This window comes from Sturnira hondurensis, unplaced genomic scaffold (assembly GCF_014824575.4).
Source record: "Sturnira hondurensis isolate 20B ecotype Veracruz unplaced genomic scaffold, ASM1482457v3 Scaffold0008640, whole genome shotgun sequence".
In the NCBI taxonomy this organism is placed as follows: Eukaryota; Metazoa; Chordata; class Mammalia; order Chiroptera; family Phyllostomidae; genus Sturnira; species Sturnira hondurensis.
In genome coordinates, this window is record NW_028081271.1 from 20,122,785 (window position 1) to 20,133,809 (window position 11,025).

The following is an 11,025-nucleotide window of genomic DNA, read 5'->3' on the forward strand; positions in this document are numbered from 1 at the left end:
TCTGGAATTATTCAGCTTTGCACAAACTGTGCAGGCAAACAGCACCTTCTGACCAAAGTCACCTGAAGTGAAATGGGCAGAGGTGCTCTTTTCCTCATGAATTATTCCACCTGCAGCTTACTCGGCCATGATTTTACTTCCCCTTTCACATCTGTTGCTGGCTTGGCCCTGTACCACCTGCTGTTTTCTATGATTCTCCCTTCCTGATACCTAACAACACATTACCATGGAGGCCATTCCCTTTGGGCAGGGCAGCGTGGGGCCCCCAGCAGCCCCGCTGGTGTGTCCACGGGTTGTAAACAGTCCTGACTCCTGCAGCCTATGCACTAGCAGGGCCTCCAGTAATCAGCTGGGTTAATCCTTTCTTCTTATGGGGGAAACAATAAGGCTGAATGCTCCAGCCTGGTCCCCAGCATAGTAGCGGCAGAGTATAGCTAACGTCTCCGTGTTTTCTGATTTCCAACCCAGTGACGTCTCCAGGAATTGGACAAAGCAACCAAGAAAAAGTAGAAACAGAGATGGTGCAGAGAACTAGATGAGCAGTTCGTTGGGCCCTCTGATAAAAATACCCTGCTGTGATCCTGTTCTTTTTATTCTTTTAAAATAAGTCTGTCCCCATTAGGGACACATGCACTGCAGGACCTCGTGGCTAGACAGGACAGGCCTCCCCCTGCTCACTCGGCTGATAGCTATTGAGTCACTATTACTCTCCGTGGGGAAGGCAAAAACAAAGCAAAACAAAACAAAGCCAACGAACCAAACAATCAGACAACAAAAACCACGTTAGTTATGATCTCAACCATCAGAAAGTTTTCAATGATTTGGGGAGAGAGGCCAAAAATACCTGATTAGGTTTAGGATGCAAGGGCGCCAGAGAGCAGACTATGAAGTTAGAACACAGACAGGTGATAGATGCAAACAGGTGATAGAGACCAAGCTTCCTGATACTTCCCTTACCCTTGGCATCTTATCATCATCTTATATAAAAGAAAATGTTATAAAAGCTTTCCTCGATCTCCATAAATATGCCCCAAATCACTGAATAATATTACAATTAGTGTGGGGAAGGGATAGACATTGAGCAACAGGAGTTCAGAGAACGAGAGGAGAGTTCAGAGAACGAGAGGAGATTCCACCCACTGGGCTCTGAGTAGTGCCCCACCTTGGAAAAGGGGGAGCTGGGCATCATTGGTTTAGCGTTCGGCATGCAGTGGACTCAGATCCATTGAGTGGGCGGGAGGAAACTAGGACTAGAATTCGGAATGCCTGTGTTGTCGACTTTCAAATTACCATGATCCAAGCAATCAATGAACACAATTTAAAAATGCAATTAGTACTATAAGGCTTGTAACAAAAAAAATAGCTCCTTGCCTTAATTGCTGCCCTCACCTGAGAGGCACTCACTTTAAACTCAGTTTTTATCTGCTTGTTTTCATATATCATACTCAGGCTGCTAGCGTTTGCTTTTTCTTTCTATTATTATGGAATGAGATTTTAGCTCTCTTTCTACTCTCCCTTCCAGTTACATAACACTTTCTATCAAATCAATGTCTACCGTTTACATGAGCATTTATGTAAACCTGGTTCAGAGACAAGCCACGTAGCCCACTGGGATCACTTTTCTTTCCTGTGTAACTTTCTGTTTTCCTGGAATTAATAACTGTGGTTTCCTATGTACCTCTCTTAACTCATTCTCCCAACTTCATAACTTATGGTAATTTAAGAAGTATACAATGTTTAATTTTATAATTAAGAGTATAACTTTATTACTAAGAATTGAGAATGACAAGGTCTGTCAACATTCACACACATCAGGTGATCTGCCAGTTTATTCGTTCCCTTGAACAGCTCCGGGATCCAGCAATCCTGAATTTCTCTGTCTTCTGGCTCTGACGTAGAGACTCTTCCCTCCTTTGGATGTACTATTATTTTGAAATGTCATCTTCACCCTGGGCACCCCCGTCCCCTTCTCTCCTTTCCAGGGATCTTCTTAGTTTTTCCCCTCCTGTGTGTTAGAGGAGCATATCTTTTGGTAGCTTCTTGAGACTGGGTACATAGGAAACAATTTTTTTTTTGAGACAGTGTGTGCCTAAAGAATACCTTTAGTTTTTCTTCATAATGGAGCTATACTTTGGCTGGGTATAGAAGGGTAGGTTCTAAAACATTTTTCTTTTTCAAGGTTGTTTGAAAGCCCTGATCTCTTTCTTTGTTTTTTACAGCCCCGTCTTGCTGTTCAGGAGGACGAGGTCATTACAATTCCTTGACATCTGTGAATATAACCTGTTTCTCTTTCTCTGGAAAAAGAGAAAAAGATCTCTCTGAGACCTCTTCTCTGTCTCTGAAATTTTAAAGTGATGTGTTTCGGTGTGGGTCTGTTTTTCATTCACTGCACTGGGCACTGATTGACCCTTTTCATAGGAAACTGATGCAGCTCAGTTCTGGGATCCTATCTTGAATTAGTTTCTCCATTTTCTCTTCATGCAACTTTTGTTTAGCAGATATTGAGCTTCCTGGATTTGCGTCTCATTTTCAGTTTAGCCACTTTATTTTTTTGTAGCTTCCCTTGACTTTACATTTCAACCCTCCTATTGAAATTTGTTTCCAACAGATTTGTACTCTCCATGAGTTCTTTCCCCTTCTTTTAATGCTTTCTCTTTCTTTAAAAAGCATCCTGGCTTTGCTTGTTTGGTGTGTTTGTTTCGATGATCATCATTTTTAAAAATGAACACAGTGTCTTCTTTTACCTCAGTGTGATAGTAGTTTTCTCTTTCTCTGGATTGTCTCTGTTTTTCCCAAGTTCCCCCCATATTACCCCGACTTGTTTGTCCTGACCTTGCTTTCACGTTGGGGGATTCCCTGAAATAGTGGCTGGTCCTCAATGGATGGTTCCAGAACCTTGACCCAGAACACATATTTAGAGAGGGCAAAGACTGCACTCTTGACCAGCAAGGGAAATGAGTCCAGGTTGAGGGTGGGACCAGGTATTAATTAATTCATGAATTAATTAAAATATATGTATTGAGAGTTCACTACATTCTAGGCACTGAGGTATGGTAGGTAAAGAGGAAATAAAAAGGAGTAAGATGTTCAGAGTCCAGCAGGGCAGACAAACAGGTGAACGAATACAACATAATGTGATACGCATACTTCGTGCTCAATAAACATTAACTTAATGTCTACTATATGCCAGGCACTGTACGCGGCACTTCGACTTTACTTATTCCTTACAATAACATTGTGTCAGGCATTATTATATCCATTTTAATATAAGGAAACTGCCCCAGTAGAGGAATATACAAGCACCGTTAAAACTGAGAGGCGACCCTGGCTGGTGTGGCTCAGTGGACTGAGCTCAGGCCTGCGAACCAGAGGATCACGGTTGGATTCCCAGTCAGGGCACATGCCTGGGTTGCAGGCCAGCTCCCTGCAGGGCAACTCCCAGCAGGGGACGCACAAAAGGCAACCATACATTGATGTTTCTCTCCCTCTCCCCTTCCCCTCTAAAGGTGAATAAATAAATAAAATTAAAAAAAAAAACTGAGAGGCGAGATCCCTCTTCGGTGCCTCTTCAGCCAGGCAGGCGCCCATCTTTCTGGCTCAGGAGTCCGTGGTCTGCAGCACTGAAGGCAGAGGCTCTGGCTGGCACAGAAGATCCTGCCCAAAACCAGCTCTTCATCCTCGGGTGCCCCCCATTCTCCCCCTCCCGCCAGCTCCTTAGGTCACCCGCAGTGGGTTGGAGCTCTGCCTTCAGCGTGGAGAGGAAGGACGACGACGACGAGGGGAAAACACGCCATGAGAACCTTGAACTAAAACGGTCTCCAACCACAGGAAACTCTTAGATGTGTGGTCCTTTCTCTTTCTTGTTTTTATTTACCTTTCCTTTTTCTCGTCAATAACAACAAATTGACCAGGGTATTGAGTCAGGAGCTAAGAAATGGTGATGAAGGCAGAGGAACTGGGGTGGGGAGCAGGGGGCTAAGTCTAGAGTTTTTGTTAAGGTAGATCAGTTGTCCCCCCTGAGAGAGATCAAGGGGACCCTGTGGGGGAACTGGGGAGAAGGAAACACGCCTCCACACACTCCCCCTTCTCTGAATCAGTTTTCAAAGCCCTGTCTCTAAATCAGGAACTCGCCTTGGGTCTCCTGAACCGAAGAGCACAGATCTTGCTTCCTCCTTCTCAAGTCACCTTGTCCTTTGAAGCAGAGAGCTCTGTTCTTCCCCAGCCGGGAGGGGTAAGTGGAGGCTGCAGGCCCACAGGGGCTCCCCGGGGGCTCCCTTCCCTTTTGTTATCCGGAGGTTGGGTAGAGAAGGTTTTTTGGGGGGTGGGAACCCGAACTCCCCATGTATTAAGAAAAAGAGATGGGGGCGGGGTACAGGCAGAGATTTTGCCAAATTACAGATGGAGCCGACTAGATCCAGAACAATTCCCAAAGGAGGCCCTCCCACACCCACAGGAAGGCCAAAAAAAGGCTTGAAATTCAAATTATTTTTGGTGCTTGGGAGATGAGAGGGGAGTGAGAGAGGGCAGGAACTGAAGGGGGAAGGAAAACCGGAAGGCCTCCACCAGTATCTTTCCTAAGGAACAACTCAGGGGAGCACCAAATGGTATGAGGTATGTAGCTGGACTTGCATAATGTTTCCATTGTGTACCCACGGGCTGGAGTGTAAGAGAGAATATTCACAAACTGTATGTAAATTTGGCTTCTGGTCTGAAAGAAGTGGTGGCGGCCCCTCCCCTTCTATGAGCCTCTGCCCGTGAGATGACTGACGGCTGAGCTGGTTTGCCCAGACTGTAGTCACACACCCTCTCTGCTCCTCTCAACCCCGTTTCCTTGCCCTGGTTCCTCCCAGGCTGCCCTTCTTTCACGGACATTGTCCACCCATATTTTGGTGGTTGTTTTTGCTAATACTTTTGCTTTTGGGGGAAGAGGAATGGGAAAATGTCAGGACAGAGGTAAGGATGGGTGTCGTGGGGTGAGAAGTGAGGAAGCAGCACTTACTACATCTGAAACCCAGGTAGGGGAGAAAGAAAAGGCTCTGCTCCCTGTTCCAGGACTTCAGTCTTTCCAGGTCTTGTTTTTTCATCTTGTTCTTTCTCGTCTGTTCAAAAGAATGATTTGATACTGGGTACCCCATCAAAGTTGAACTTCAGATAAGCAGCAAATAAATTTAAAGGAAAACTGACGTCACAATTCTGTGCATTTGAGGTAGTTTTTAAATTGCCGTACTCCAGGGATATTTGAGTGATAGATGCTCACAGGGGATGATGGAGTTGGAGGGAGAGCTGGGCTCACACCAGGTCTTCTCTGCTCCTGCCTGTCCTTCACACCAGCCCTTTCTCACTTCTAAAAAAGGGGGGAAAGGCATTGCCTTTGGCTGTAAAAGCTTCCAGGGCCAACACAAGGGGCAATCAGAAATATTTGGGTTCATGTTGAGAAAGCAAAAGGCTTTTTAAAAGATACATATCATTTTCACAAGTTAGGTAGTTTCAAATTTAAGGTGTTTCACAAAACTTGGAGAAACACTTAACTGAGCTGACCACTGATAGATCAGTACAATAGTCTTTTCAAAATAGGCTTTGTTCTTTAGATCCGTTTCAGGCTCACAGCAGAGCCGAGCAGAGAGGACGGAGGGTCCCCATGGGTTCCTTCGTGCACACAGCCTCCCCCTGGAATAAGTTCTGAAGGAAGATCTCTAAGTGGCATCTGACCTACACCTTGAAGGAGTTCAAAGAATGGAAGGACATTGCCACATTCAGCCCTGCTGAAAAACAAATTCAAGTTTCCTGGCAGAGGTGGACTGGCTAGAAGTCTTCACATAGGGATCATATTCATAGGCAGCGCCAGACCCTCTGAAGCCATAAGCCCAGAAACACGTCCCAGTTTTCCCTCCTTTCTCATCAGCCCTGGACATTGTCATGATGAAACTCCCACAGCCCCCTCCACTCACTTATTAATGTGAACAAGGTTTCTTTTTTTAAAAATATTTATTTATTTATTTATCTTTAGAGGGGAAGGGAAGGAGAGAGGAAGAGAAACATCAATGTATGGTTGCTTCTCGTGCATCCCCTGCTGGGAACTGGCCCCTGCCGGGAACTGGCCTGCAACCCAGGCACGTGCCCTAACTGGGAATTGAACTGAGATCGTCTGGTTCACAGGCCCGCGCTCAATCCACTGAGCTACACCAGCCAGGGCTGAACAAGGTTTCTCATGAGAGATAAAGATGATATTCATCAGTAACATGCTCATTCTTGCAAAAAGGAATATTAATTGAGAGTTGGACGTATCTATGGGTGGACGGGTAAATACATATATGGGTAAATATATATATAAATACATTACATTTAAAAATCCGTCCTCATTCATCTCATTAAGAGATTTTATATTTTACTGAGATTTTATATTTTACTGCCTAACATTTTACTGTTTTATGTTTAATGATCAATAACATATATATTTATTTTGTTACTAATAATTGTACTGATGATTCAAAGACTGTTTGAACACCGGGAGGCGTATAGTCACAAGATATTTTTTAAATTGTGAAATCAATTTACATATGCATTTTGTTTCAGAATATATGATAGGGTAATCAACCAAAGATGATGAAATAATAAGTGATGTCATAAAAATATGTGACATTTGGATACAATTCTTGAGGAGATGTGGAATGCAAATACAGAGATCAGGGGAAAGGGGACGATTTAACATTCTGACTGTCGAATAATTGCTTGTTTAGTTTGAAAGAGGGATGATGGTGTCACATGACTATGGTAGTTAGATTCTATTGGATACATTGAGAAAGAGTGATGTAACTGTTTCTTTCAAAATTCCTCTGGTGAACAATGTGCAGAATACATCCTTTGCAACCATTCACACTTATGATTACAAGTTCTAAGTGCCAATTTATAAGTGTGCAAAGGGTTACCTTGTTTCCAGCACTTTGCAGGGGAGGTAGTGAAGGAAAATTTGAAGACCACTGCTTTATATATCCTCTTACTGACATTTCTGCACATAACATAGTACTTGTATTTCTAGACCTTTTGCAGCTTTGAACAGTTGAATTGCACGCATCACCCTACCTACAGTTTCAGAGGTTTGCTTTTCCTTTGTCCCTCTTCACCACGCTGTTCATCTACTCCAAGCTGGGTGGTAGCTACAGGGTCATGATACCAGGGCTTAAACTAGAGAAACCAGAAATAAGTCAGCCCCTAGACCTCACAGCTGAACTATTTCAAGAATATGCAGTTACATTTCAGTGGCCGAGATTTGACTCATGGTGTGCCCAGTAACATATAATTACGAGTTGCAGTCTAACGGACTTCTACTGTAATGTTTGCTTGTCGCCTTCCGAATGTAGGGGAGCCACAGCAGGGTTTTATGGTGACCAATTGAGATGATCCAGCCAACCCTGATGGACACCCTGTCCTAGGAAACTGACTTTCTTGCATACCAGCTGAGATTCTGGTGAGGTTTCTCCAAGCATTAAAAACTTTCTTTTCCAGGAAGGCAGAAAAATGGTTAGAAGCAACCATGTGCCCCAATGGCAAAGGAAATAGCCATGGGGGGAGCTGTGTGATAGCGACGGGAGCAGGTGAGGTTGGAGGGAAATAAAGCTAAAGAGTAGTTCACCACGATTTAAGTGCAACCAGTGTGTGAAACTGCTTCACCGGTGTGCAGAGTTTGTGAGTGGTGATGCTTTAGTTAATCCAGGGTCAGGAGGGTTAAGTCTCACCACAAGGGCTTTTTCAAACTAGATACTGTCTATTTAAGCACAAAGCGCTGTCAATATTTTTCAGCTTAAATTTTTTATTTAATGAAACCTTTTATTTCGAGATGATGGTAGATTCACATGTAGTTGTAAGAAATAATTCAGAGGGATCCAGTGCACCCTTTACCCAGTTTGCCCCCAGTGGTGGCATCTGAGAAGCCTAATACAATGTCACAGCCAGGATACTGAGACTTCTGCAGCCAAGAGACAGATGTTTCCGTCAGCAGGAGGGTCCCTGTGTTGCCATTGTGTAGCTACACGCAGGTCCCTCTTATCCCACGTCCTTCTTAACCCTGGGCTAGCACTCACCTGTTCTCAATTTCTATAATTTTGTCAGTTCAAGAACATTATATAGACCTGGCTGGTGAGGCTCAATGGATTGAGTGCCAGCCTGCGAACCAAAAGGTCACTGGTTCAATTCCGACCCAGGGCACATGCCTGGGTTGTGGGCCAGGTCTCCAGCTGGAGGTGTGTGAGAGGCAACCAATCAATGTATCTCTCATACACTGATGTTTTTCTCCCTCCTTTCCCCTCTCTCTAAAAGTAAATACATAAAATCTTTAAAAAAAATGTTATGTAAATGGAACCAATCAGACAGTATGTAACTTTTGGGGGCTGTTTTTTTAAAATTTAGCATAACTCTCTAAAAATTCATTCTGGCTGTTCTGGGTATGAATAGTTTGCTCCTTTTCATTGCTGAGTAGCATTCGCAGTGTGGATCTACCACAGTGTGTTTAACCGTTTACCAACTGAAGGACTTCTGGGCTGTAGCCAGTGTTGGCTATTATCAATAAAACTGCTACAAACATCCATGCACAGGTTTTTGTGTGAATTTAAGTCTTTATTTCTCTGGGATAAATGCTCAGATGTGTAATTCTTGGGTCTCATGACAGCTGCATATTTAGTTTTTGAAGACACTGCCAAGCTGTTTTCCAGAGAGGCTGTGCGCTCTCACGCTCCCACCGACAAGGACCCACGGTCCATTTCTTGTCATCCTCCCCTGTGTATGGCATTGTTAATATTTTTTATTCTAGCCATTCTGATAGGTACATGGTGCTGTCTCATTGTGGCACAATATTTTGGGGGTTATCTTTAGAATTTTTCCATTTTTATTGTGATATAATTGACATGACATTGTGTTAGTTTAAGGGGTAACAACACAGTGATTTGATATATGTATGTATTGCAAAATGATATCACAAGAATAAGTTTAGTTAACATCCATCACCTCACATAGTTATACATATTTGTTCTGTAGTGGGAGCTTTTAATATGTACTCTCTTAGCAATTTTCAAATATACAATACGGGATTGTAACTATGGTCACTGTACTATACATTACATTCCCAGAACTTATTTATATTATATTTGCACCTCTTGGCCCCTTCACTCATCACTTCACTCATTTACCCACCCCCATCCCCTATCTCTGGCAACCACTAATCTGTCCTCTGTTGCTATGGGTTCAGTTTTTTAAGATTCCACATGTAAGTGAGATCATACGGCACTTGTCTCTCCCTGTCTGACTCACTTCACTCGGCATAATGCTCTCAAGTCCTATGCATGTTGTCACCAATGGTAGGATTATATTCTTTTTCATGGCTGAATAATATTATGTATTTAGTACTATCTATCCTGTTACATGGCTATCACATTTTCTGATCTCTCCATTCATCAGTGGACATTTGGGTTGCTCCCACGTCTTGGCTGCTGTGACTGATTCCGCAGTGAACGCGGGGAGTGCGGATACTCCCTTCGGGACGGTGCTTTGTTTCCCTTTCACTGGACCCAGAAGTGGAATTGCTGGGTCATGGGGCAGTTCTGTTTTTATTTTCTGAGGAACCCCCATACTGTTTTCCATAGCAGTTGCATCAATTTGCATTCCCCATTCTCAACATCCGTGCCAACGCTGGTCTCTTGTCTTTTTGTTAATAGCCTTCCTAACAGGTGTGAAGTGATAGCTCACTGTGGTTTTGGTCTGTATTTCCCTGATGATCACAATGTGGAGCATTGTTTCATATTCCTGTTGGCCATTTGTATGTCTTCTTTGGGAAAAAAATGTCTATTCAGTTCCTCTGCCCATTTTTTAATCAGAATGGTTTTTTGTTATTGAGTTATATGAATGCCACACACACTTTGGATATTAACCCTTTATCAAATATAAGATGTAAGTACTGACTCCCATTCTGTAGGTTACCTTTTCACGGGGCCGATTGTTTCCCTTTCTGTGCAAAAGCTTTTTAGTTTGACGTGGTCCCATTTGTTTATTTTTGCTTTTGCTGCCTTTGCTCTGTGTCAAATCCAAAAGACGTCATTGCCAAGCCAGTGCCGAGGAGCCCGCCCACTGTGTTTTCTTCTAGGAGTTTAAGGATTTCAGGTCTTTAACATTTTTCACTTACGCAATTTTCTTTTCACAGACTTTATTTGTAAAGTTGTTTAAACAGAATTTTTTTAAAAAAATTTATTTATTTATTTATCTTTAGAGTGAAAGGGAGAGAGAGGAAGAGAAATATCAATGTACGGTTGCCCCTTGTGGGTCCCCTGCTGGGAACTGGCCTGCAACCCAGGCATGTGCCCTGACTGGGAACTGAACCGAGATCGTGTGGTTCGCAGGCTAAAAAGAATTTTTAAAAATTTAAAGCAAAAGATACATCATGCATACATCATATTTTAAAAACATAAGAGTGTGGGTGAATCCAAAGTCTCTTCTTACCCCCTCAGAGGTGACCCTGTCCTCGAAGGTCACTGCTCCTACCAGCAAAGCCACGTGAAAACTTCCACCTAAAATAAAGGCCCCAGTCGCCAGGAACGATGAAGGTCTTCTTGAGCACGTAGAACCTCTGGGAACACTGTCCACTTTTCTTTCCCTCTTTTGATGTCGTCAGCTAACCCATTTAGAGACATGGGAATAGACTGAAGAAGGTCATTCCCTCCTCCACGCCCTCCCTCCCTCCCTCTCCAATAGCTTCTGCGTTCTGCTGCTGTTTCTAATCTGCTGAGAGCTAGGTAGCCACATTATCAGACCTTTGTAAATTAGATATTCGATCAGAACCCATAAGCAAGCCTAAGAAAGGTTCTTCTTAATGCAGAGCCTTTGGCTACTTGGAGGTCCTTCCCCTCCCACCTTCTGAATTCAGAGTTCTCTCCCAGAGACTGAAGTTGCCGGAGGGGCATCCTCTAGACCGAGGTCGTGTTGCTGTGTACGTCTTTTTAGCAGGCCAGGGAGGTGACATGTTCTGACCTCAGACACCGGAGG

General features: G+C 43.6%; 1 protein-coding gene across 1 annotated transcript in view; it reads left to right on the top strand.

Moving 5' to 3' along the window:
* Window positions 1–4,137: 4,137 nt before the first annotated feature.
* The window catches only part of PLEKHA2 (pleckstrin homology domain containing A2), a 69,836-nt gene continuing 62,948 nt past the window's right edge, over window positions 4,138–11,025 (top strand). The window contains exon 1 of the mRNA XM_037055420.1: window positions 4,138–4,231. The gene's annotated coding sequence lies outside the window, so the exon portion shown is untranslated. The remainder of the gene's footprint in view (window positions 4,232–11,025) is intronic.